Source organism: Drosophila persimilis, unplaced genomic scaffold (genome assembly GCF_003286085.1).
Source record: "Drosophila persimilis strain 14011-0111.01,24,50 unplaced genomic scaffold, DperRS2 tig00000857-arrow-arrow-pilon, whole genome shotgun sequence".
Lineage (NCBI taxonomy): Eukaryota > Metazoa > Arthropoda > Insecta > Diptera > Drosophilidae > Drosophila > Drosophila persimilis.
This window is the reverse complement of record NW_020825363.1, coordinates 30,283-55,582: the sequence shown is the minus strand read 5'-3', so window position 1 is coordinate 55,582 and position 25,300 is coordinate 30,283. Positions and strand designations below refer to the sequence as shown.

General features: G+C 42.4%; 1 pseudogene; it reads right to left on the bottom strand.

Moving 5' to 3' along the window:
* Nucleotides 1-4: 4 nt before the first annotated feature.
* On the bottom strand, nt 5-24,090 carry LOC6603600 (annotated as a pseudogene).
* Nucleotides 24,091-25,300: the final 1,210 nt, after the last annotated feature.

Genomic DNA, 25,300 nt, shown 5'->3' with positions numbered 1-25,300 from the left:
GGTCTTACAAAGAGTCCTGATTACTACCACTACGTATCCAGGCATTGATACGTAAATTTTCTCGTTCATCTCCAATCATATGTGAAGGTGGCGTGCTGACAAGACCTCGACGAATTGCTTGGCCGAGTATCTCACTATGTGGTGGTAAAACATGGTCTATGCGCACTAAAGGCAATAATTCTGCGATGATGTCTCGCAGCTCTACATCACTCAAATCACGTTTTTTTACGCCCTTGCGAGCAACTGAGTGAGCTGTGTGTGACAACAAGTTTGGTTCACGATCTTCCATACGGCGAATGAGCTCCTGTTCTCCCCATTTAAGAACAGCCTGCAGAATCTCTAGCTCAGAAGCTTGTAAAAATTACTCTGCAGAACATGTAACAGTTGCTTTTTATCTAGTTGGTGCAGGACAGGTGAGGTGCTAATAACGGTAAATTCTTCTCGTAGGTACTGACATGCTTGTCTAAACACCCACGCGGAGCCATGGGGTTGGCAACCCCACTTTAAAATTGTTGGTAAAGTATCAAGGGACAGCCACTCGAGTATTAAATCCTCACAGCCTTGCGCCAAAATATCAAGCTCTAAAAACCGACCAATCTGGTTAAAGCTCCATAGCTTCCTCCAGTGTCGTTGGACGAACTCTTCCTGTGTTGGTTAAGGCATGCACTTCCCCTAGTGATCCTGCCGACGTACCCGATCCAACACCGCGTAAGATCAGTGTCAAATCAACAAACGTCCAGGTAAATCGCTTGCAACAGTACACGCGCAGATCTCTTCGGTATAACGCTTTCGTCTAATACAATTCGCGTGGGCACGTGTAAGGAACGTTCAACGTACTCATCAAATGTTTGCGCGTTCGACGCGCAATTAAATTACGAAAAAAGGGTGAGCGCGCACTCAAAATAGCTTTATGGCATGGAAGTTCGATCTTTGGTCGAAACCCGTACTCCGAGGTACCCGAGTCTTGTCGCAGATTGTCGTTGTTACCATCTGCTGTGAAAACAAGTGCCGCATCTGCGTAGTCGCCAGTCTCCAACAAATAGCGAAGATCATGATCCAGAGGATTGGTGAGCCAAAGTCGTCTCCCAGCTGACGCAACACTGTGATTTCGATGTTCGGATCATGCGGACACATATCGCCAGTATATAAATAACGCAATAGGGAAGAGAAAAGCGGCACGTCAATAGGCGAAGTGGGCAGTTCAAGACATATACGCGCTCCGAAACCAGGACAACCTGCGAGTAAGTCGCGGAAATAGGAGCAACGAGCTGATAATATTGATCTGTGCACCGGGAAAATAGTCCCGCGAAAAACAAGATCACAATCAGTGCAAAAATTTAGATCGTAAAGAGCAGCAAGGTCTTGTTTGTATGTTTGCTGCCGGAGGTCGCGCCAATTCAGCTTGCACCTATAAATATATGATGTTTAAAAAACTAATAGACAAACAATAAATGTTTTCATTCTAACCGATAAGTCTCTTAAAGCCGACAAGGCTTCGAACTCCTCGCAAAGAGCTGCCAGCTCCATAGGTGCCCAGTCTGACACAAAATCTCGTAGAACGCGAGCGTGATCATATGCTTTTGACGAACGTCGTCTACGTATAAACTTTCTCTTAAGCGTCGCAAAACCAGTTACACGCTTTCGTCTTTGATCTCGATGGTACTGTGCGCCACTGATACCAGTACCACTGCCAGTCGTCATACCAACCGCTCCTGCTGTGACCATACCTGCCATGCTCATGGGCAGCAGCACCGATATGTTTCCATTAGAGTTTCCGGTACTATTAAGTGCAGCTCCTGATGATGCGACGTTAGGATAGTTAATACTGGAAGTACTGGCTCCCATTTTCCAGCTAAGGTAAGTAAATTTTCCTATTCCAAATATGAGGCGCTATCAATACGCCCTGATACATTTTAGGACATTCATAGAGATTCAATTTTTTTCATGCTCAATATTTAGGCTAGATTAGCCCGGACGCCACTCTTGGGGATACACATAGGCCAATATGGCACTACGTTATCCGAATGGGTATATGGAACCTTCGAGATAGTGCTTATGCGTCCTCCAGAGTCGACGTGTTTTTGTTCATTTTGGCATTTATTGATTCTGGAATAAACAAATTTGTAAATATCACAAGACATCAAAATATTTTCTTAATTCAGTTTGAGCGATCGGAAAACGGAGCCCATAGCCGTCGTAAAGGCTTAGGCAGATGAGTTTTAAATTCGGCCTGTTTTATTTTCAAAACTTATGCACAACATGTAGAAAACTATAACGTGATTAAAAGTTAAAAATATAAAAATTACAAAAACGTAATGACCGTGTTCGGAGCAGCAGCCGTGAATAGCCCTTAAGTAACGTCAAGAACATATCTCTTAATATCTATTATCGCGTTCATCCCATGTACGCTCTCAGTGCATACACGCACACACATATGTAACGTTCTTACTTCTTATAATCCACTGCTTCGACGCTTCGGTCAGACAGTCGGTCAGTACTATTTAAGGTAATAGGTCAGTACTCTTCAAGACAGTCGGTCTTCATCGTCGAAGCGCCTAACACCTAAGTCTAAGTTCACGGCCACGGCCTCTAACAAAAACACACAAACAATATCGGACAATAAAATCCAAATTGTAACCTTAACAACGGTGTAATTATACCCGATACTCAAAATGAGTATTGGGGTATATTAGATTTGTGGTAAAAGTGGCTGTGTGTAACGTCCAGAACGTTTCCGACCCCATAAAGTATATATATTCTTGATCAGCATCAATAGCCGAGTCGATTGAGCCCTGTCTGTCTGTCCGTCTGTCCGTCCGTCCGTCCGTCTGTCCGTCCCTATCAGCGCCTAGTGCTCAAAGACTACAGGAGCTAGAGAAATACTTGTCACTGTTACAAGTATATTTCAAAACTTTGCCTCGTCCACTTCACCACCACATAGGGCAAAAATCTGTGGCATCCACAATTTCAAAGATACAGGAAAACTGAAAACGCTGAATCGTAATGGATGACTAGATCTTCTAGAATGCAAAATCAGAACCAGATCGTATAATCGTATAAAAGACAGAATCAAGAAAACAATTTCATTCTCTCTCGCTGTGTCTCTCTCTAACACACAGGTTTCATGGTCGGTTTTGCCTATTGCAAAATATGAGTTCAAGGATCTCAGAGACTATAAAAGCTAGAGCAACCAAATTCGGTATCCACACTCCTTTGATATCGGACCTTGACCGTTTTGTGTCAAAATTTCGCCACACCCCCTTCCGCCCACGCAAAGGACGAACATTGTGAACTTAACATTTCGTTTTCGCTTCTCTTTCGTCGCATAGAGATCTAAGCGTGGTCCGATAGTTTTCTTCGCCTCCTCTTTCGTCGTTTGCTTCAGTCAGCTCTCTTGACCGTCTGCACAACTTGAACTCGTTCGCTTGTGCATAACTGTTGGTTCTTTTCGGTCGTCGCTTCGTTGCTTTGGCGCGCATACGTTATGGACATAAATACATAAAAAGTGCAGCAAAAGTGAACGCCAACAAGTTTTGAACTCGTTTGAACTAGCGCGTTGCATCATTTTATTTAACTCTGATCGACTTATACACTCCGCGTTAACAGACTATAGCCGAAACCATGGGCAAGAAAAAAAATAATAGAAGGAGTGAATCGGTGGCTATGCGCAATGACAGTAATACTGTGAAAGTTGGCGATGCTCTATCTGATGAAAGGTTTAGTGCTAACGCAGCCAGCACCCAATTCCTTGCATCTTGGATTTCCTTCAGGAGGCTAAGGGCTAGAGCCATTTTGGACAGGCTAGAGTCCATACGAACAGAGATGGATCGTGAAAAGCTACGCGAAATGGATGAATATGATCTGCGAGGATTGTTAAAATCATTGACGAAGCTTAAATGAATTTTATTGTGGCCACACCACCTGGAAAATTGGACTCGTCCATCTTATCTTTGAGGACCATTCTTCAGCGTGAGTTGGGCCAGAGTTCGCAAGCCACGCATTGTTCCACGTTTCAAATGAACCCAAGTGAATCCCAATCCATTATGTACATAGCCAGTCGATTGCGCTTGCCACAGCTGCAGCTGCCCAAGTTCAGCGGAGACTATACAGAGTGGACCTATATTCTATGCCATGTCCACAGCTGTTATTGATAGTGAAGCTGAACTGACTTCTATCGAGAAATTATAGCATTTGCAGTCTTGTTTGAGCGGAGCGGCGTTGGACACCATTAGTTCGTTGAAGATGAGCGAGGCTAATTACAATAATTGCAATTAGATATTCTCAAAAAACGATTGGCTAATAAACGTCTCATTCTACAGGCACACATTAGAGAAATATTTGGGCTGGCGAGTGGGGACTCATCTGTTGTTCAGCTGCGGGCGCTTACGGACGCCGCCACCTCACATCTTCACGCGTTGGAAGCGCTGGCAACTAAGGAGGAAATAGCTGATTGCATCATCGTCCACTTGCTTCCTCAAGTTAAATAGGAAGCAGCGTCGTCGAATCAAAATCTTCCATCCTGGGAGAAATATCTGCCTTTCTGGAACAAAGATGTCGTAGGCATTCACCACTCCATGCAAGGGCAACATGGTCAGGTTGGCAACCGGGTCAGGGAAAACCGCGAGTACGCATCATGAAAATCGTTTGTAGCATCATGCGCTCATGTTTCCAGTGTGTTCTGTGAAGGCACGAACCATATGATCGCCAGTTGTCAACGGTGGAAAAATCTATCGAATGATCGTCACAATTACACAAAGAGGGTCTTGTTATGCGTCAATTGCCTACGAAAGGGTCATCACGTGAAAGATTGTAAATCAGGTCCGTGCTGTACTTGTCAATCGAAGCACCACACTCTTCTGCATTTTCTTCGTCTAACAGAGACATTCCATACTGTTTCTTCAATCGAGCCACAGCCAAATCATACCGCCATGGTTGCATTGTCGCCCTCCTCGCCGCTAGTTTATATATTCTAGCGTCCGTTTGAGCCTGTTCTATTAGCCACCGTCGTCGTTCTCGTCAAAAACAGCGCTGGAACTTTCATACCATGTCGCGCATTGTTGGACTCGGACTCGCAATTGCATTTCGTAACTACTCGTATAGCTAATCAGCTTCAACTGCGTAAAACTAAATCGCTTACTGCTGTCTCTGGCATAGGAGATGCTACCTTCTCAACTGAAGATATCTCGGTGGATCTCGTTCTGAAATCGCGGATTTTAGGGGCGCTGCCGCATGACGCACGGTGCGTAGCCGAACCAAACGCAAACATGCAAGAAAGATAGCTATTAGACTAACATTCGAGGAAAATTACCACTAAACTTACTAAGAAACTAAGCATCAAAATAAAAATACCACTACAGTTATTAATTAATAGAAAGGTGTGTAAGGATTGGTTCGTCAATTTTGGGAAGTGAAGGACATCTTTGAGCCAATCGCTAGGGCAACAAAGGAGGAACTTCACTGCGAGGAATACTTCGTCAACCATCGCCAACGCTCGCTTACCCTCAGGGGAATACGCGGAATATGTCTCTGGTGCCCCAGGAAGATGGGCACAAGTGCAAATATTTCTTGCTACATCATTGCGTCATCAAAGAGAACAGCTCCACAACAAATCTGAGGGTCGTATTCGACGGCTCTGCGGCTACCACATCTGGTCTTTCGTTAAATGATCTGCTTATGTCTATTCCTCACCATTCAAGCCAAGCTATTTCACACACTCATCCGTTTTCATACACTTTCGTTAGCACAACTCATTTGGAGTCATGATGCGCATTTTTGGTTACGTTCAGAAAGTCATCAGTAGGACGATGTCACCGGATCTCTCGTCTGAGTACCTTCGCAAAGGATTATTATGTCGCATCGTTCAACGGGCACATAAGTACATTGCTGTGCGGAAAGTGAACTGCGTCGAGGCTCCCAGCAGAATCATCTTGCTCTCGCCTTTCATAGATGACTTTGGTCTAGTTCGTGTTGGTGGCCGCCTGCGGCACTCACTTCGATTCACGCCACCCAATCATTTTGCACAGGCATTATCTATTAACGCTCGCCATCATTACGCACTTTCAACGGAATCATCACCATGCTGGTCGACAGTCGCTACTTGGAGCGATTCGCTTAAAGTTTTTGCCCATCGGTGGCATGAAAACTGTGTCTCGCTCGCCGCATTTCGGCGGTTTGTGGGAGGCAGCGGTGAAGGCGGTCAAACATAATTTGTATCGCACGTTGGGATCGTCACTTTTTTGATTCGATGCTCTGCGGACATTGGTGTGCCAAATCCAGGTTGTAATGAATTCTCATCCCCTTATCTCGATTTCAGAAAACCTGGAAGATCTTGGCGTCCTTATACCCGGACATTTTTTAATTTATCGTCCGCTGATGGAGTTTCCTGAGCCAAACGTTACGGGTCTCAACTTCAATCGACTCGATCGCTGGCAGCGAGTCGCCTGTGCCTAGCAGATTTTTTAGAAACGTTGGAGTGAGGAGTACCTGACTCTGCTTTTCGACAACGTGCCCACGTTGCACACCACAATCCTCGATCCAACGAGGTCAAACTTGCCGCCGTTGATGTGGCCCTTAGCGCGGGTAATCAAGGTCATCACTCTAGCTGTCAACAAGCTGTGCGTCCTTCCAGTTGAGGATAGCCTGGTCTTTCAACGGGGGGGAGTAGAGCTCTTAAGTAACATCAAGAAAGTATCTCTTAAGCTTTCTATTATCGCGCACACACATAGGTAACGTTCTTACTTCTTATAATCCACAGCTTCGACTCAGTACTCTTCAAGACAGTCGGCCTTCATCGGCGAAGCGCCTAACACCTTAGTCTAAGTTCCCGTGGCCGTGAACAAACTCTAACAAAAACACAGAAACAGTATTGAACAATAAACGCTAAATTGTAATTTTTAATTTTGTAAATGTGGAGTCAGAGTTGTAGGTTCCAACCAGCGCTAAGAAAAGGACCGCGTTCATCCCTCCTAAGGACACCTAAGTTGTTTTGTGGTCGAACCGGTCTTGGTGTCTTTGTTTTACCTGATACACAAAATCAGTATTGGGGTATATTAGATTTGTGGGAAGAGTGGGCGTGTGCAACGCCCAGAAAGAAGTGTTTCCGGTCCCATAAAGTATATATATATTATTGATCAGCATCAATAGCTCAGTCGATTGAGTAATGTCTGTCCGTCCGTCTGTCCGTCCCTTTAAGCGCCTAGTTCTTAGAGACTATAAAAGCTAGAGCTATGACAACTTACTGTTACAAGTGTTTTTTAAAACTTCACCCAGCCCCCTTCCGCCTCACAAAGGACGAAAATTGTTTCATCCACATTTTTGAAGTCAGGAGAAAATCAAAAACATAGAACTATAGAGAATTACTACTATATCTTCTAGACTGCAGAATCTGAGCCAGATCGTATTATTATTATGGCCAGAATGAAGAAAACAATTTCATTCTCTCTCGCCAGAGCGAGAGGTTTCCCTGCACTATGGTCTTGCACAACGTCTTACCAAGGGCACAAGCCTATCTGTAATCTCGCAGGATTTTGCTTCGCCAAATATCGACAAAGCGCATCAAGGCAAGGACCGACACACCGACTTCAACCTCGACAACACGAACCCATCAGATTCACCTTCAGTTCGCCACTACATACATAACCGTTCCAGATCGTTACCCGATTCCCCACATTTACGATTTTGCTGATCGTTCATATGTCAAAAACGTTTTTACTACACTAGACCTCGAACGAGCATACTATCAAATAGCGATGGCCGAAGAGGACATCGAAAAAACAGTCGTATGCACACCGTTTGGGCTAATTGAATTTGTAAAAATGCCATTTACGTGTTTTGCTACATTGATGACATTCTCATAATATCCAACTCAATGGAGGAGTACACACAATGTGTTGCAAATCTTACAAGCGCATAAACTTTGCATCAACGAGAAGAAGTGCTGTTTCGCACAACCTCAAGTGACATTACTGAGTTACACAGTCAACGGCAACGGAATTCAGCCTCCAGAGAATCGAGTGAAGTAAATTACTAAGTACACTCAGCCACAAACTATCTGCGAATTAGGTAATTTTCTTGGTATAGTTAACTATTACCACCGCTGCATACCTTTTGCATCAGAAATACAGTCGCCACTCAACGACACGCAGCATGAAGATAAACGACAAACGGCCAGTGCAGTGGACGCCAAGCTCGATCAAAGCATTCAAAAAATGCAACGTAAGAACGTTCTGGAGTATTCGAGGAATTGCCTTCCGTGCCAACGAGCCAAAATTCATAAGCACAACGCTCTAATTCCGGAAAAAAACACTGTCCCCGATGGAATGTTTGATCACGTACATCTAGACATTGTTGTGATGCCCTTGATTCACGGATACAGATATTGTCTGACAATGATTGACCGCTTTTTCCGCTGGCTGGAGGCTGTGCCGTTGAAAGATATGACTGCAGAGACCATATGTGAAGCAATATTGTCGCGCTGGATATCGCGTGTCGCGTGCCCATTGACTATTACAACCGATCAAGGAACTCAATTCGAATCTGCAGTCTAAGTCTCTGGCGAATATGCTGGGAAGCGTGCACATTCACACGACGCCATACCACCCCCAGTCAAATGGCATGATGGAGCGTTGGCACAGGTCCATGAAAGACTCAAGCTGCTTCCAAACGTCATGCTTGGCCTCCTCAAGGAGGACATAAAGGCATCAGCAGCAGAGATGCTATATGGGTGTACGTTACGTATTCCCAATATCGAACCGTCCATCTCGGCAGGTCAGCTGCGAATAAGCGGGCATCCCAAAATCAAACTTAGTTGTATTTGCGGGAGAATACCGGAAATAAGCAGTCCCGGACAGCCAGCGGGTGTCCGCGAACGGCAACACAAACAACTGACCCAAACAGCTTAACAACAGGAAACCCAACGTATCTTTCGCGCAGATTGCCAAAGAAATGACTCTGATCGATGTCTTGGATAAAGGCAGCGCGGACGCTAAAATTCCCAGGCACCAGTGAGAGTGGGTGGACTCGCGGCATTGCCCGACGGCTGCTTCGAGCTCCTAGAAATCCGAGGACCAGGATGTTGCAGAGATACAACCCAAGATTTCCAACCACTGATTGGAAGGTAATAAAGGTTGAGGTGACCGACAAGCCTGGTTTGTTCTCGTGCTTAACCAGAAGTCGCTGGCCCTGTTAAAGGCAGCCAGCTTATGCACCATTAAGGTGTACAAGTGTAAGGCGCATCCTGTGCACGACAGCTCAGTTGAGCAGGAGCCGGTCCAAGAAGGCACAAAGCTGATGCTCGATTTAGAGTCTATGTACCGAGAGAACGTCTGTGGCAATGCCCCTGGGACTACTTCAAATCAATCTTCACCACTGTTAAGCAGCATCTGCTGGCCTAAAACTCCGCTTAGATGTGAGCGGAGCCGATCTAGTCCTAATCCAGGAGCATTGGATAGCGGGAGACAAGGTATGTGGATTAGCCATGAGGAAGATGATTGTGGCTCAAAATGAAAGTAAAAGCCGTACCTGCATTCTTACTAGAACGCACTTAAACATTTTTCCGTTCCTTAACTTTATCGATGGCGACAACACTTTAGGATGCCTTAAGCTGCAAGGGAAACATCTAAGATTATTGTCGTCCTACATGTCCCATGCGGAAAGCTATGCTCTAAGCGACTTCGTTCGTCAGCTAGCCACCGACAGCAAGAAGTCAGATACAGGTCTGTTAATGGGCTGCGACGGCAACGCTCACCACACCTAATGAGAGAGCTCGGACAAAAATGGTAGGTGGTGAGTCACTTTTCAGATAAACTATAATTTATTAATTTTTAATCGGGGCAACAACTCTACATTTATAATAAAAAATCCGCCATGACGATAATGTCTCACTAATAGTCTACTCACACTGACGACCATCCACCATCCATTTCGGGGATGGTCCGTAAGGTTTTGCCGTTCCGAAAATTTTCCAGTTATTCCACCATCCATCTGGGATGTTCCTAAATGCAACCCAAGAAAACAATGAATTACAATAAAAAAAAATAGTTCGCACCCAGACATATTTCAAATCGTAATTCGAATTTTAAATCGTTGAAGACTTAAAAAGAGATAAGAGTGCAACAGACACAATACAAAATGGAGAGACCAGAATTTGGTGGAAATAATTCAACATATGTACATATGTATGTGTGTATTTGCTCTCTTTTTTATGATTTGAACAAACAAAACACGCAAGTCGAAATTGACTGCATAGATGGAAAAGCTCGATATAAACATTTGACCAATAATTCCGTTAATGTCGACGCAAAGCGGATTAAACTGGAAAATCTTCTGAAAAACCAACTTCCAAACAGAGGTGCTACAATTTTTAAGGGAGTCCAAAGAATAACGTTTATTGTACATATATGGTGTTCGGAGCAGAACCCAGCCGATTAGCTGCTTGCCAAACAGCACCTAATTATTGGCCCTCAGCCGCTTATTTTGTTTGTTACTTATGTCTATGTCACTCATTTGTTTGTTAAAGCTTTGCGCGTGCTTGCCCTGCTAAACGCTCTCTGCCAGCTCGCTCTTCGCTATCTCCGCTTTGCGTCTGCCTACCGACGTCGGCCGAGCGAAGCTGCGCTTAGCGATCGGAGCGGCAATGTAAAGGGCAGGCAAGCCACACTTGCAATTTGGATGTCACGCATTAAAGAACATATCGTAATTTTATTTCTGCGCCGAGTTTTATTTAATTCGAAATAATTAGTCGGCCGATTGGGGATAAAAAACATTATCTCCACATATGGATTGTTTTATTAAAGCCAATAATATAGGCAATTTACTAATTTAAAATTGTGAAAATTTCACAATTTAGACCAAAACTTTTTAATTTCAGCTTATCAGCTGCTTTTTGACGGATGGCAGATGGCGCCAGTGTGGATCGGGGTTTCACATCTGTCAAAAAATCCCAGCGTCAGACATATTCAAGACTTGAAAAGTCGATATCATCTCTCGAGACCCCAAAACTGACAATATTAATCACAGGATAGCCAACTGGAAAAAATACAGAACAGCCATGGAGAAAATACTCCCCTACAAAACACCAAACCAAAGCTTCAAACACAGGAAGACCTAAACCGTCTAGTAAACAAGTTCACGGAAGCATGCAACAAAGCTTTCACGGCAGAATGCCCTTTCAACAAAGCTGGGGGGAAAAAGAAATCCGCCTGGTGGGATAGATATCCAACATTTTACTCTGAAATCGAGGAAACGTCAAATGCCGCAATGCTACACAAGATCATCTCGAAAACTATCGTCGATGGGGTACCTCAAAAAAAATGATGGTCTATCGTCCTTCCTTCTCAAATTTTTTGAGAAAATAGTCGGGCAACAGCTTAGGACAACTGTGAATCCTCAGATGCTTTCAGGGACCTTTAACAATGTCATACCGCCGCTTTGTGAATCTCATCGAAATACCCCCAAACACCCTACGACTAAATGACCGCAAAGCTAGCGACTGTTAGAATGTACAGAATCACGCGGACTGGGAGTAAATCCCTCGAGAACGGAACTCGTGCTTTTCAATATAAATACAAGGTACCACACCCCAACCTCGCAACTGGCAACAGTGCCAGTTACTTAAAGTTGGTAATTGACAAAAATTTTAATTGGAACATGAACGTAAAAAAAAATAGTGAAGAAGGCAACTCTATGTCTCTATAGTATAGTCCAATGGATATATCTGGCAATAGTTAGACCAATACTACTCTACGGAGTTACAGTGTCCTATCGAAAAGGACGATCCGCAAAAAATTGTGCAAGGGTCAGCAAACCGCCGCCCTATGCATCAGTGCATAGGGCGGCACCACTCCAAATGATTCGCTGAATGCCATCTTATGCCTTCTGAGAGACTCCGACCAATCATATTAAAATAAATTAAATATATATATTAAAATATATTAGAAATATTGTTCACAAAAAAACACACAGCTACTCCTTTCAACACAATCTTCTCTCACAGAGATGAATGGCTCGACCACCAGGCTATACAAATCTTCACAGAAGGATCCAGGATGAACAACAAGATCGGAGGTCGGAGGGGGAATCTACTCCGACCAGCTGAAAATAAGGCACTTCTTCAGGCACTCAGGATCACTGCAGCGTTTTCCAGGCAAAAGTCATAGCAATCAGGGAAGCCTTGGACTACCTTGAAGCGGTTACCGTCACGGCAACTCGCATACAGCAACAGCCAAGCTGCGATCAAATCGCTACATGTCCGAAAATAAATATGAAGCGCAACTCTTAGCTCTGCAAGCTTAGCAGAAAAATGTGAGGCGCAGTCATGCGTAACCTCAAAAGACATTAGCTAATAAGTACACATGTAAACAGGATGGGCGCCCCTACAATGATTTTTGCCGCAGCTGCAGAGACGAAGAAAAGGAAGACAGGGTGTAAAACCTGTTCTGCACCTGACTAGCTCTCAGAAGATAATGGCAACACAACTTGGGATTGCCATTCATAACTGATATTATATGTCCCAAGAACATAGAAAACTTTATAAGAGCTTCCGGATATGATAATTTCTGCCATCATTTCTCACGATTTAGAAAAGGGAAGGTGCCAAGCGGTACCACAACGGGCCGGAACCGGCCAAAGTTTGAAGGACACCTAGCGAGCCTGGCAGCCGCCTCTACCTATCCTAACCGAACCCGAGCATATTTTCAACATTAAAATATTTTATTTTACATTAAAATATTACCTATCCCAAAAGCATCTCTCTAGATTGCGGACCAACATCCATACTTCCGGCCTTTTGAAAAACTTACGAGATCTTAATTAAGGAGCAAATAAATACTTTTCTTAAGAGTATAAATTACTTAACAACAGCCAATCCGGAAACGTTATAGCTTGGAAAAAAATGTATATTAGGAACGGATCAGACGGGAAGGGAATTCAAGGGAATTTCCAACAGTGATAGAATATTTCGTCGAATTTCCTATAATGTAAACAAGGAGCTATATACATAGGTCTACTCAAAAGAGCTTCAACGGACAGAATGTTAGAGCAACACAATGCAGATGAATCCTCTAATTACACACTTTGGAAACTAACCAAACGCTACAAAAGACAAACTGTCCCACAATATGCTGTTAAAAAATTTGACGGGACATGGGAACGTTCTTTTAAAGACGGAACTAAGGGCCTTTGCAGTTACCTGATACTCAGTCAATATTTGGAGGACACATTACACTACGAAAAGTGTGTGCCCCCGGTTTCACAAATTTTTGGTATCGATGTGTTTCATTTTTTCATCGGTTCTGACAAACAAAAACAGCTGACTTGATTGCTTTGAAAATATACAGCAGTATATTTTCAAGACATCAAGACGATCAAAACATCTTAGATGCAACCCTTGTGTATTTAACATGTCTGACAAACTGTGAGTAACAGCATGTATATTGAAAATAAAAATAAAAAGTTAATTTGTTGCACCTACATTTTGAATTAAATGTTACGGTAACTTACTCCTTACTCAAATTTTCTGTTACGTGCGTGTTACAAGCACAGTGTGTGCTGTTACATGTACATTTGTGCTGTTATGCGGAAAAATTTAAGTTTTGCCAACTTTCCGATAACCAAATCGGACTGCTCATGATACTAACTAAACAATATAAAACGCTTTCGAAACAGATTAATAGCTTAAGTCCAAACATCCTTGTTTTCAAAAAATTCTTAAATCAAAAAGTATTCACTTTTATAATTGTACGGAAAAATTCATCCTAGGTTTCGAGTCTTTGTTATTACGTTTAGTTCTATGAATGTTAAAGAGTATGTAATGAGTTAGTTAAATATTTTTTTTTTTTGAACCTCCTAGGTGTTTACAGTTTAAAAAGTTTTTTACGCGAATGCTTGGCACTTCCTAATTTGTAGATTGATTCGATATTTATATCGTTATGCCAACCTTTTTTAAATATTTCTTAAAATTTAGATAGTCTCTACTTTCATATTAAAACTTTCTTGATATGCTAAAGATTTTCGATCAGATTAAAACCAGGACCATTTCCCTGCCAGTCGAATGTCTCAATTCCCACTATGTAGAAATATTATTTAGCTAAGATAGCCCATCGTTGGAAAAATCAAACTTTTTGAATATATCATTACACGATACAATAACAAAGCTTGAAAAAATATGCTGACTAATCTTGCACGATGGCAAGGAGCAGAATCGTCCTAGAAGATGAGGGCGTCAGCAAGCGGAATGTGGTGCTCATTAGGCGGAATTAGGTTTCCCTGAACATTTTTTATTTTAAAATAAAACGTTGCTGCTGCGACTCCAACTCTACATTTATACCCGATACTTTGTCAGTATGGCTCTCCTCCGACAGACCGCGCTAGAAAAGAGTGCGTGCGAGAGGCGACAGAAAATCAATCTGAACGAGTCGTCGGGCGTTGCGTAGCCACTGCATACGCTGCATTCTAATAATAATAATCTTATCTGATTAAGATTGGGCAATCTGGTAGAAATGGTTCTCTATGATAATGCGTTTTAATTTTCCCGTATCTGCAAAAGTGTGGATGGCGAAGTGGCGAACGGGGGTTGAGCGAATTTTTGAAATACACTTGTAACAGTGAGATCTAACAGGAGTGTGGATACCATATTTGGTATGGGTGGTGCGAAATTTTGAAATACACTTGTGCAGGTTCGATATCACAGGAGTGTAGATACCAAATTTGGTTGCCACAGCGATTGTGCGTTGATCATGCACTAATCTTCTCAAGTTCTACAGTGGTGGACAGTGAAATGTGGGCACTCATGTTATCTAACTTCACCGATGGCACGTATTCAAAAACTCAAAAGTCATTCGGGAAACCTTTTTATACCCGATACTCAAAATGTGTATTGGGTATATTAGATTTGTGGTGAAAATAGATGTGTGTAACGTCTAGAAGGAATCGTTTCCGACCCCATAAAGTATATGTCGGAGATTATGAAATAATTCCAGTATTTTTAAATAAAATAAGTAATCGACTCACAATAAAATTATTGATATATTCAATATATACAATGTTGCTAAGAGCATAGTCTGAGCGAGAGAGAGAGCGTCTCAGATGAGCATGTTGCTAGTGTATTTGTTGAGAGTCAGTCGAGATTGGACTACGAAAAGAACGCGACGCAAGTGACTTGCTGTGCTACAGCTGTGATACAAAATGGCGGATGAAAATCAAGAGAACGATGTGCCGCATCAGGGTCTTCATGTTCCGACATCAGAAGTGGGATCGGCCACGCCACCAGACCACTCTGACAAATACTGGCGTACACTTCTCGAGGCCCAGAACCGAAATTTCATGGAGCTTATTAAATCAATGCAGGCATCAAAAAATTCGGATGAAAAAGCCAAAGTTGTAACCTTGCCAAAGTACAACCCCGACGCTGTAGGTGCAGATGCCTCTGCTTGGTGCAAAACGGTGGATATACTCATGGCAGAGAATCCGCTAGAGGGCAGCGCACTTGTGATGGCACTCAGTGACTCGCTGGAGGGAGGAGCATCACAGTGACTATCACAGATCTGTTACACAGGAATCAAATGTCCTGCGTTTCGAGATCTATTTGTTCAGCGCTACGAAGGAATAGAGACGGCGGCAGCCATTTTGCTAAACATCTTCAATGGCAGCCCGAAGCCGAGCGAGTGTTTGTCGGTATATGGCAGCCGCTTGGTGACGTCACTGCTATCAAAATGGAAAATGATGACTCTGGAGGAAATAGCAGTGTCTTTTGTGCTTGCTCATACGTCTAAAATAGACAACAGACTGCAGCGCTTGATATTCACCACCAATATCAGAACACGTAGCGAATTGGAGCAGCACTTGCGAGCGTTTGCGTATGGTAAACGGAGTGATCAGTATACGGCAGATCAAGGTCATGGCACTGAACGAAAGAAGCAAAAATTGACATCGCATATACGTGCCATTCTTGTGGTAAAGTTGGACACAAAATTGCAGAGTGCCGAAACAGGAGAGCTGGAGAGTGGAATGCGTTCAAGGGTCATCAGACGCACGGCAACACGTCACAGGGCAAGGAACGAGCAGCAGTGACATGTTTTAAGTGTGGCAACCCTGGACATATTGTGTCTGTATGTACCAAAGGTACCTCAGCGTCAAGTAAGAGCAGCACATACGAGAAGCGGGTAGATGTGTGTACCGTGATGGAGCCGAGAGGAACCCTGCATCAGTTTGGTGAGCCCGTTCCATTCTTCTTTGACTCAGGTGCTGAGTGTTATTGAAAGAAAAACTGGCTGAAAAGTTTGCAGGCAAGAGATTGAACAATAAGGTAGTTTTAAAAGGAATTGGGGAAAGTTCTATATCATGTAATTTGCAAATCTTATCAACAGTCAAAATTTGTGAATATTCCGTAGAAATCTTATTTCACGTGGTAATGAATGAATGTATAAAGCATGATGTGTTAATCGGCCGCGAGATTCTGAGTCAGGGTTTTAATGTTTCCATAGATGCCAACAAATTTGAGATATATAAGATCAAAACTGTCAACACGCTGTCGGACATTGCCAAAGTGGATTTTGCAATGCTCATAAATAATGATCCAGAGTTGCATGACTCAGACAAGGCCAAACTAGTCAAATTATTGGAGCCATACGCGCACAGATTCATAAAGGGTATCCCAAATAGTCGAGTAACAACTGGTGAGCTAGAAATCCGTTTGATGGATGCAAATAAAACTGTAATGAGGCGTCCGTATAGACTTAGCTCAGAAGAGAAAACGTTAGTGAGAGGCAAAATACAGGAACTCATAGCGACTGATGTCATCCGCCCGAGCTGTTCCCCATTCGCCAGCCAATGCTGCTAGTAAAGAAGAAAGACGGAAATGATCGACTGTGTTTAGATTATAGAGAATTGAACGCGAATACGATTGCGGATAAGTACCCGCTGCCCTTGATATCTGACCAGATCAACAGACTGCGTGGCAGCAAATTCTTTTCAAGCTTGGATATGGCGAGTGGTTTCTATCAGGTACCCATACATTCGGACTCGATAGAACGCACAGCATTTGTAACACTTGAGGGTCAGTACGAGTTTCTGTCCATGCCGATTGGCCTGAAAAACGCATCATCTGTTTTTCAACGAGCAATAACATGAGCTTTGGGAGAACTGGCCTATTCGTATGCCATAGTTTACATCGATGATGTTCTGGTTGTTGCCGGCACGAGGAAGGAGGCGTATGAAAGACTTGAAAAGGTGTTGAACGTACTAATTGGGGCCGGATTCTCATTTAATATAGCCAAGTGTACTTTTCTGAAACCAAGCGTAGAATATCTGGGGTTCAAAGTTTAAGATGGCGAATTAAGGCCGAATCCGCGTAAGATAGAAGCGTTGGCTGCTCTGTCGCCACCACAATCTGTGACCCAACTGAGACAGTTTTTGGGTTGTCATCCTACTTTCGGAAATTTGTTCCCAGGTTCTCCGAGGAAATGAAGCCATTATATTTTCTTACCTCTAAGAACAGCAAATTTTAGTGGGAACCAAAACATCAACAGGTGCGACAGAAAATTATATCAACGCTAGTTAGCGACTCCGTTCTGATAATCTTCGATCCACAATACCCTGTTGAGTTGCACACCGATGCTAGTTCGATTGGTGATGCACATTGATGCACAAGGTAAATGGCAAACCGAGAGTGATTGAATATTACAGCAAATGCACTACAGCAACCGAATCAAAATACTACTCGTATGAGCTGGAAACACTAGCCGTGTTTAATGCTGTTAAACATTTTCGCCATTACCTGCATGGTTGTGCTTTTGTAGTGTAAAGCTAGCCGCCATAAGATAGATTTGTCGCCTCGGGTAAATCGCTGGTGGGCTTATCTGCAATCATTTGATTTTAGTGTGGAGTATAGAAAAGGAAATCATATGGCACATGTTGACTTTCTTTTACGCAATTCATTGTCGGTTGAAAAACGTGCGAATGCTGCGAATATAAATGAATTTCGTGTAGAACTAGCGTAAATAACGGATAATTGGCTCTTAGCAGAACAGCAGCGAGATCAAAAGTTAGCAGACGTAGTTTCGAAATTGCAAAATAATGAATTACAGGATGAGATTGCAAGGACATATGAATTGAGAGCGGGTATGCTGTGTAGGAAAATACAAAGAGATGGTCGAACCAGGTGCCTACCTGTAATACCTAGGGCGTTCAGATGGTCAGTCATCAATCACGTACACGAAGCTATAATGCATTTGGGCTGGGAGAAGACTTTAGATAAGGTTTACACACAGTATTGGTATGAAAATATGTCAAAATATGTGAGAAAGTTTGTGGAAAATTGCATTACATGTAAATTGGCAAAACCGGCCACGGGCAAAACACAAATAGAACTGCATTCCATACCTAAGATCGATATACCATGGCATACGGTACACATCGATATCAGCGGCAAGCTCAGTGGCAAGAGTGACCTCAAAGAATACGTGATAGTGCAAGTCGATGCATTCACCAAGTACGTGTATCTTTATCACACTTTGAATCTCGATACAGACAGCTGCATTGAGGCAGTGAAATCTGCCATATCCTTATTTGGTGTTCCCAATCGGATAATCGCAGATCAGGGCCGTAGTTTTGCGAGTAGTGATTTCCGACAGTTTTGCTCTGCACAAAAGATTGATTTTTATCTAATAGCAACTGGCGCTAGTCGTGCGAATGGACAGGTAGAGCGCGTTATAAGTACAATGAAGGCAATGTTGACGGCTGTGGAAAAAAGTAAAAGATCTTGGCAGGATGCGTTGAAAGATGTTCAGTTGGCTTTGAATTGTACAACGAATCGAGTCACTAAGGCTAGTCCATTGGAAATGTTGATTGGGAAAGAGGCAAGGCCATTGGATATGATGCCATTGATAGAAGAAGAAAAGGTAGATGTAGAAGGTGTCAGAACTCGAGCGCGGCGAAACATGATAGAAAATGCAGAATATGACAAACAAAGATTTGATAAAAATAAGGCCAAAATTGTGAGATTTGGCGTAGGCGACCATGTCTTGCTCAAGTGTGAGGAACGTCACCAAACGAAGTTGGATCCTAAATTTAAAGGTCCAGTAAAGTCAAGTAAGAGAACATTTAAGTATGCTCATGAACAGTTACGAGCTATGTCAAGTGAGCTAGTTGCGGCTGAAGAAGTACCATACTTTCCGGCACCAGTGGGTGTGTTGAGATGAATCATACACGAAGGCTACGACTGCACCACGATGGTCAACCGATGGCACAAGTGTGGGCTAAGAGAGAGTCCAAAATGGCGTGCGGCGCGGTTGATGTCGCGTGGCGGGGGTCATGAGGGTCTAGAGAGAGGCCAGGACGCAAAATTTGCGTGAGAGCGTTGTATTGAGACAGCAAGAGCCTGAGAACGTGGTATGAAGGATATGTGAGTGACAATCATGAGAGAAGAGTGAGAGAGTGATGGTGCGATGGTACAATGGTACTATAGATGTAAACGAAACAAGAATTTAAGAGCACCATTGAAAAAAAGAAAATGTGGCTTTGGTATATTGTAAGAATTAAAAGATAAAGATTGAAGAATAAGTTTAAATTGAAATGAGCAATTGAAAATTGGAATTGATTGGAAAATAAGTTTAAGTTGAAATAAACAATTGATTAAAAACAAATAAAAGCGAATGTAAATAAAATGTTAAATTCAATGTTGCTGAGAGCATAGTCTGAGCGAGAGAGAGAGCGTCTCAGATGAGCATGTTGCTAGTGTTGTTGTTGAGAGTCAGTCTCAAGTGACTTGCTGTGCTACAGCGGTGATACAAAATGGCGGATGAAAATCAAGAGAACGATGTGCCGCATCAGGGTCTTCATGTTCCGACATATATATGTTCTTCATCATCATCAATAGGCGAGTCCATTTAGCCCTGTCTGTCTATCTGTCTGTCCGTCCCTATCAGCGCCTAGTGCACAAAGACTACAAGAGCTAGAGCAACGACATTTTATATGTCACTGTTACAAGTATATTTCAAAACTTTGCCCAGTCCACTTCACCCGCACATAGGGCGAAAATCTGTGGCATCCACAATTTCAAAGATACAGGACAACTGAAAACGCTGAATCGTAATGGATGACTAGATCTTCTAGATTATACGATCTAGAACCAGATCGTATAATCGTATAAAAGAAAGAATCAAGAAAACAATTTCATTCTCTCTCGCTGTGTCTCTCTCTAACACACAGGTTTCATGGTCGGCTTTGCCTATTGCAAAATATGAGTTCAAGGATCTCAGAGAGTATAAAAGCTAGAGCATCCAAATTCGGTATCCACACTCCTGTGATATCCGACCTTGGCCGCTTCGTGTCAAAATTGCGCCACACCCCCTTCCGCCCACGCAAAGGACGAAAGTCTGGGGCATCCACAAATTTCAGAGACTATTAAGGCTAGAGTAACCAAATTTAGTATCCACACTCCTGTCAGATCTCACTATAAAACGTATATATCATTATTTCGCCCCATCCCCTTCCGCCCCCACAAAGGACGAAAATCTGTGGCATCTACAATAGTGAAGATACGACAAAAGTAAAAGCGCACAATCATAAAGAGTGACCATATCTACCAGTTTGTCGAATCTGTATCAGATCGGATCATTTGAATAGCCAAAAGGAACAAATCAATTTGCTGTGCCTACGCAGCGCCCGATTGTCGTGTCGTTTAAAATTAGCGGCGTCTGCCGGAGGAGAGCCATACTGTCTAAGTATCGGGTATAAATGTAGAGTTACGGTCGCAGCAGGAACTCACTACGTTCCCCCTCGTTTATTATGATTAAATGATTTTTGTTTAATTGTTTTGGATGAAGAATAACAATAATAACTAATATTTAGTGATTCCACCTTTGGCATCAATAACGTCCTGCAACCTGATTGGAATTGGTTCCACCAAGTTCCGAGCATTGGCAAGATCCAATTTTAACCAAATTATTGTAATTTCGATGATGATATCGTCGTGTCTTCGATTCTTTGCCCTTTGATTAATGACCAAACGTTTTCAATAATATTCAGATCATGGCTCTGCGTAGTCCATGGAAGAACAGCTATATTGAGATCTCTTACAAATTTAGCTGGTGCCGATCCCTTGTGCCATGGAGCAGCGTCGTGTTGTAGAACCCGGTTGCTGATTGGAAATAGCCTGTCATCAGACACAAAAGCATGATTATTCAATATTAGAAGATAGCCGGTCTGATTGAGAGTGCCTTCTATTGGTACGAAGTCTCCAAATCCATAATACGACGTGCACTCCAGAACACCACTGTGCCTCCACCAAATCTGTTTATATACTGCACTGCATTTGGCTTTTTCCCTTGTGGTAAATGCATGAATCGTTTACAAAATGAGCACTGGAACTGAAAAGCGACCTCATCTGTCCATAAGTTCATCGTCCTGAAGTTGCACTCCAGCTTTCGGATTGGATAGCCAAAAAAAAATTTATATAATGAGCTACAAAGAGGAAAAGTTTTAATGAAAAACTCGAAAACGCAGAACACCGCTGGATACAATAGGAAATGTAGCAACAAGTCTTTTTGTTGTTTTCGACTCAAAATACGCTGAGGAAATAAACAAAGTAATTGAAAGATTGAAAACCAATGAAGACTTTTTATTAAATCTGCTCCGAAATCAAGCATCAATTGTCCAAGCTATAATAAACGTAGTCAGAAAGGCCAAATTATACACGGATAATCGCCTAAAAATGTTGGAACAGCAAGTGACAACTATTAACCGAGAGAGGGGATCATAACACAGCGATTATCTAACCTAAGCGTACTTAACACAATTAACCCTACTCACAACATGTCTCCAACGAATGCAGTCTGGCATATCTGATGTAGTAATCAGTATTCATCATCGGAGAATAAGCCTCACGCTTGTGTCTCCCGAACAATTAAGAGACCAACTAGACCAAATACGGGATCATTTGCCATCTGAAATTTAATCACAACTGCCTGTCACAACGCAAAATGTGATTCCACCATACAGAATCATACGGGCAGAAGGAACCTCGACTGCAACAGACGTCGGTTACAAAGTGACGCTACCTCTGACCTCTGGTCTCAATAGTTCAGCTCGAAGTCTTCTTCCTGACTGGGACTCAACAAGTTGGAGCTTGATCGATCTCAGAACCACCACAGTAACTGTGAACATCCATCGATATCAGGTCAAGGATATCACCCGAGGACTTTCGACGCTGCCTACAAATTCACAACGCAGTAAACAATGGAACTTCAAGCAGTATGGTCTATTCTCACTGTTTCCTGGATGCACCGCTCATAATACAGAGATAGGCATCAGCACCTTCAGCACAATAACAAACGAAGTGCAGTCAACCTATATTCGATTTGGCAACATAATCATATCAGTGAGGGCACCCTTGGCGCCAAATTTGCAACTCCAAAACCAGAAAATGGATGCAGAATACCTAGAGCTACAACAGAAACTTATTTATTAATTCATTATCAAAATAATCCTTAACTGGTTAGACTCACTCATATCTGTCTTAAATAATAGAAAATAACAAAATTATATATGGAAAAGGAAGAGATCTGCAAGCAACCGTCTGACGGCACCCTTCCCCTGGCAAAAGTCAAAACGCATCCTAGCTGACAGCGCATTGTGCTGGCGAACCGCCCTACAAATGGGCTCATTTCAGGTATAGTTGGTCCGGTGGAGAACAACTACAAAGGGTGCATCGGTCCTTAGGCTCCTGTCAGGCGTACTGAAGCCAATCCTAGAAGATCATAAATAAAGATCTGAGAGGCAATGGTCCTTCGATCCTCGAGAGAGGAGAGATGCACTAGACGACATAAGACGGTAACGTAATGGAAAAGGGCAAAGGCTGGACTGCAAATTTAAAAACTTTCTTTGCAGTCCGTCGATGCGTGAAACTTGAAAAACCCCATTGGGATTCCAGACCATTGTAGCATATTCAACGCTCGATCGCACAAGGAATGAGTACAGACTTAGCCGAACATAGCATGGCAATATGAAATTCAAATGCTCGATAAAAAGAAATTTTGAATCGAGTTCTAGTATCTCCGACTGCTTTAAGAGCCGATGGCCATCTATTGAATATGAGAGCAGCACATTGAAGACACACTTGCTAAAAGAAAAAGAGTAACATTTTCTAATGTTGAGAGGCAGCGAGTGAAGTTTGCACCAACGAGCAACTCTATCCAGGTCGCGTTGAAGAAGGATACTGTGTCTAAGGTTTTGACAGATCGGAAGATTTTAAGATCATCAGCATAGAGCAAATGCTCAAAAGCTTGAATGCTGAGACATATGTCATTGATAAATATTTAGAACAGGAGTGGGCCAAGTGCACTTCCCTGTAGAAGGCCGGAGGTAGCCAAGAATGGGTCCGATAATTTCCCATTTACAATTACTACCTACTCTCGCCCCTCAAGATATGATCTAAACCAACTGAGCAGGCAGGAATGAATACCTAACCGATGCAGTTTGGCTATTAAGGCGGCAGACTCTCTACAACGCAAAGTCAGAATACACAACATCAACTTGAAAGTGCATTTCAAAGACATAAGTGCAAAAATTACTGAAAGCGATAAGATTAGTGGTCGTTCCAGAATTCCACTTGCTAATAAACCGACACGTTAACAGCGAATTTGAGAAGAGGTTCACAGAACGCAACATCACAGTTGCGAAACAGGAAGGCAAGAAGGAAGAAATTCCATCATTGTCGGGTTTATTAGAATTGTCTAACTCATCAATTGCTTCCAAAATTTCCACCTCTGATGATACATCAAGTGTGCCAATATTGACCACCGAAGGAATAGACTGCAGGTCATCGAAATTATGACAAGCTGCGAATGGCTCAAAAGTTTGAGATAAAAATTAAGCAAAAAGGTTTGCTATGCCACTATTCGTATTAGAGTTCTAAACTGAAGGAAGATTGATTAGTCACCTCCTAACGTTGGCAATATTCTGATTATATACAAATTTTTCTAAAAACTCTCGCTTATGCTTATGCTGCACGTACCTCGGCTAGTCAACAGGGTCACAGGTCTCACCAAATCCTCTAAAATAATTTTTACGTAGATTACTTACACTTCAAAAGACCCTTTGTATACTACGGTAGCCTATAGGAGCCATGCACTTTTCCAGAAGCAATAATATGACGATAGGTACGTAGGAAACACTATAAGAAGCTGACAATACGAACGGCATTTGATGCATGTCACATTCTGCAATGGTCAGTAACAAACATTAAGTCTAGAATCTTATTTAACCTATTCCAATTAGTTGCATTAATTCTTAGGAAAACTTTTAAAAATATGGTCAGTTACATAGGCAGTTGTTTAGAAAAAGTTGTTTTGCAAACCATCTAAAATTTGGGCTATTTTTCAACTTTGACTGGACTTTTAAAAAATATATCCTTAAATTTTCCCGAGAATTTTTTTTTATATGTTCCTTGAACTATTTATTACCGTTTTAGCCGTTTTATACCGCGTCTATACCGATTTACCTGTCCCAACCTCGCACGAAAAACGGTAAAAAAAAAAAAAACGGCAGCCTCTTCAGATCCATATATTCCATCCATTAGATAACATTAGATGTGAGATAACAAATAAAATCGGCAAACAGTTATTCTGAAGAAATAATAAGTTTATTAGATATTCCTCCCACTAAACAGGAAGTAGAGGATTATTTTACAAAAATAAAAAAAACCAACCATTTTTTAAATAAAACGAGGGGGAACGTTGTGAGTTGCTGCGGAGACCGCAACTCTACATTTATACCCGATACTTAGTCATTATGACTCTCCTCCGGCTGACGCCGCTAATATTAAACGACAAAGAGTGCGTGCGAGAGAGACAGAAAATCAGTCTGAGCGTGATGTCTGGCGCTGCGTAGCCACTGCAAATTGATTTGTTCCTTTTGGCTATAAAAATGATCCGATCTGATCCAGATTCAGCAATCTGATAGATATGGTCATTCTCTATGATTGTGCGTTTTTAGTTTTCTCGAATCTGCAATATTGTGGATGCAACAGATTTTCGTCCTTTGTGGGGGCGGAAGGGGGTGGGGCGAAATTTTGAGGTATACGTTTTATAGTGATATCTAACAGAAGTGTGTATACCAAATTTGGTTACTCTAGCCTTAATAGTCTCTAGATTTGTGGATGCCCCAGATTTTCGTCCTTTGCGGGGGCGGAAGGGGGTGTGGTGAAATTTTGACATAAAACGGTCAAGTTCCGATATCACAGGAGTGTGTATACCAAATTTGGTTTCTCTAGCTTTTATAGTGTCTGAGATCCTTTAACTCATATTTT